This window comes from Alosa pseudoharengus, unplaced genomic scaffold (assembly GCF_046254945.1).
Source record: "Alosa pseudoharengus isolate Yale_2024_CS ecotype anadromous, Long Island Sound unplaced genomic scaffold, YU_APseudo_1.1 YU_APseudo_1.1_scf_5, whole genome shotgun sequence".
Taxonomy (NCBI): domain Eukaryota; kingdom Metazoa; phylum Chordata; class Actinopteri; order Clupeiformes; family Clupeidae; genus Alosa; species Alosa pseudoharengus.
Genome location: NW_027468837.1, coordinates 3,189,244 through 3,192,875, shown reverse-complemented (window position 1 = coordinate 3,192,875; position 3,632 = coordinate 3,189,244). Strand labels below are relative to the sequence as shown.

The following is a 3,632-nucleotide window of genomic DNA, read 5'->3' as shown; positions in this document are numbered from 1 at the left end:
TCAAAACCGGATTACTCTGGAACAGCTAACTATACACGGGAATGCTTTACACCTTTGTGTTCGGTAAGGTCTGCTGTTTATTCTGATATATGGGTTGTCATGTGTTGCGTGAAGAGTGTGTAGGCCTACGATATTCCACCGAGACGAATGGATGTGGAGATGGGCACAGAGAATAATTATTAAATCTCTTGAAGTTAATTTTTCTCGCGAACTGTTTATCACAGCAAATAGTGGCTATAGCACCGTTTAAAAGCTGAGAAAAGGCTCTTTCATGTGACACATGTGTGATGAGTAGCCTACTCGAGGAGTTCAACAGAGAAGAATGGATGAATTTGGACGCACTTCATATGCCTTGTAGTGAAGTGAAGCTGAAGCGCAGCGTCTCCTGCGGCTCACTGGTAGTTATTATAGGTAACTTCAAATCAGTGCGATTTACCCTTATAGGCTACTGCACATTACACGATCTGTACGAGATGATCCGCAGCAAAGTGAGAAAGTAGTCAGGTTTGTAGTATGTTTGTGAATGAAATGTTGAATCATACAGCAGTTAGGTCCGGCTACATTATTTATTTATTTCTGATTGAATGAAAGACTATATGGCTTGAGAAAATTTATATTATCATTGCTCACATACGTTTTGCATTCTCTGCATGTCTTTTTTTTTTCAGATTATGTTGGACCTTGAAGCAGTTGGGGAGGACTACCACAGCTTTCAAGAGCATATAAACATAATAAACAATTAGTTGTGCCGTCGTCAGCCAGATATTAGTCATATAATGGACAGGATGAGGCAAACTGTCTATAAGAGGGTAGAGCAAATGGGAAAACCAACTGAGGAGGTGATGGAGATGTTCCAATTTCTTTGGGTGCCAGAGCTGGTGAGTAGCAAAGTCTTGTAGTAGTATTACTATAATGTGAGTACAGTGCTGTTCAGTAGTAAGTTCTATAACCATTTCTTGGTAACTACAATTTCCTCTGTTTTGTTTTGTTTGTTTATTTGTAGATGCATCATGAAATGAAGTTGCGGTTTGGACTGGACTTAAAGCTAAGCCTGCATAACACCCTCAGTATATTGACCCCTAACGTCATCAGAGTGGCTGACAGTGGAAGTCAGAGGGAGAGGCTGTCAAGCCTATGAGATACTAACACAGATGGTAAGTCACCAGCTTCTTCTTTTCCCTTGCACCATTCAATTATTTAATAATAATAAGATCATTCTTTGTTTCTTTTGACATTTCAGACCTTCAAAAAAGTGCCGCTGTCCTAATTTTGCCTGCCCTTTTTAAGGAGGATGCCAAGTTTCTGTATTGTTTAGACGAGGTATTTGATGTTTTTAACATTACAATTAACATTGCTTTATGTTGTCAATTCACATCATAGACTCTTACAGGAGATCCCTTGTACATTTCTAATTTGCATAGGGCATAAAAAAAAAAGGTTTGGTTCCTGTTGGTTGTCAGTTGAGGCCATGGGTCGGTAGGGAAATTTTTTTTTTTTTTTTTTTTTTCCAGTGGCAGTAAGGGATAGGTAGAAAATCAATCCCACCAGGATTTCGCGAGGTTTTTTGAGACTGTTGCGACCTAAAATGCCTGGATGGAAGTTGCAGTGATTTTAGCTGTTTCTTGTGGAGAAATTGCGGGAGGAAGTGAAAATTGCAAAAATAGTTTAAATTTAGGGCAATTAAGGTTAGTAAGACCAAAATCACACTGATAATCTTGATGCTTATTAAAAAGGATAATCAAAGGTAAACAGAAAGGATTACAGAAAATCAAAGTAGGCCTACTTTATTTGTGAAAATGCTTTGACTGAGGTCATTCACAAAGCATTATAGTAGAACTGTCCAAAAAAGACAGTCACCTAAAGAGATGGCATCATGTCATATGTTTCAATACATTCATATATTTTGTAATTCATATTAAGTTCATATCTTTTTAATAATTCATAGTCTGTGGCCTGCATAATTACTAATAGTCAAGTAAGTATCTAGTAATTTCATATTGATTTAAACTATTTGACTACACTTCTGTTTAATGTCATTACATTGGTGGTGTACGTCTAATTGACTGCCTGCCCCTTTAAGGACGTGAGAGTAGCCTAAGTACATTTCTGAGTGGATTGGAAGGCTTGCATCTCACTGTGTTTGGCTACGAGTGTAAATCACTTTTTGCATAGTGCATTACGATATGTGGATGCAATTGGGAATGTCTTCTATGTCATTAGTTAAAATAAATGTAAAAAAAAAACAACTCGAATGAAATCATTCTTGGATCATAGAAGAGGTAAATGTCTTGCAATTTTATTAATTTCTATGATTTTGGTAGCACTACTCAAACTAAGCCCACAAGCTAGCAAACATGACATAAGCTAAAAGGACATATCCAGGTAAACGTTTGCCAATGGGTTGCATAGCCTACTCAAAAATCAGTAAACCAAGTAGGCCTTAATTAACTTACTTTCATAGCCTAGGTAGGTTAGCAACACCAGGTTGAGAGATGCAAGTAAGCAGATCATTAACGTTAGCCTTCTATTTATTGTCATCAAAACTGTAGAGGAACGAACACGTTAGGGCAGTCTTTGGTGTCATATGCAAAAGATGCAGAAGTAAGTGTGCCATCTGGCTCAATATTCTGCGCGAGGGACTGTTGTGGTAGGTGAAATTTCACGGTGAAACTACGATGATTGGTCAAATTTGCAAAAAAGTTGCGGTGTTTGGACAAAATTGCGAGTGCCTTGGTAAGTGACGAAAACAATCGTCTTCGTGAACAGCTGTGTATAGGCTACTTTGTAAAAGAGAGAATACGCTCATCCCTATACATAACGCAAGGGGTAATTAATGTAATTATAGTTCGCCTTTTATTTGTGGATTTATTTAATATATTTAGTGTTATTTCTTCCCCAAGCTCATAAAATAAATTTGGGTCGCACATAAATTGACAGGGTCGGTCGGAAACCGGAACCCAAGAAATGATTTTTTTATGCCTAGGAACCACTGAGCGTGTTTCCAACCATCATCTTCCAGGGTGGCGATACTCCCCTCCTTGCCAGGAGACCATACATAAAGATGGATGGCATCACAATAGCAAGTGGAGAGATGGATGTGCCACATGCCCTCCAATGCGAATTTTTCATTGGCCCCTCCCCTGACATTGATGCCTCCTTAGGCCTTCTCTGTATTTTTTGTTTATATTTTCTTTTTTATTTTCAGTACCCAAAAGAGGCCCACCACACATTACTATTCTTTGAAAGACGCCTTAACCTGTCTATGTCTAAACCCTCCACTCCAGTGTTGCGTGTGGAAAAAATGTTATCATAAAGTGTGTTTTATAATCATTTGAAATTTATTAATTTGTAAAAATGTAACTATTGCTGTTTTGAGCGTATTTATGACACATTTTTTATGCAAGTAATATAGAAGATATGTTTAAGCAATGAATATGTAAATTAATGTAAATATGTATCTATTGTTGTTTTGAGTGTCTTATGACACACGTTTTTTTGCGAGTAATATAAAAGATATGCTAAAGAAATGAATATGTAAATTAATGTAGAAATACTGAATACAGTATTTGAATGATATTTGACTGATGTCAATTTTTGATTGTTGTCTATTTGTATTTAACATTTTGTACACA

At 37.0% G+C, this 3,632-nt stretch overlaps 1 long non-coding RNA gene across 1 annotated transcript; it reads left to right on the top strand.

Annotated features, from left to right (window-relative positions):
- The first annotated feature begins 816 nt into the window (after positions 1 to 816).
- Positions 817 to 3,033, top strand: LOC143104808 (uncharacterized). The gene is made up of 4 exons (XR_012983131.1): positions 817 to 878; positions 1,004 to 1,154; positions 1,241 to 1,320; positions 2,984 to 3,033. It is a non-coding gene; the product is annotated as an uncharacterized LOC143104808 (long non-coding RNA).
- The last annotated feature ends 599 nt before the right edge of the window (positions 3,034 to 3,632 follow it).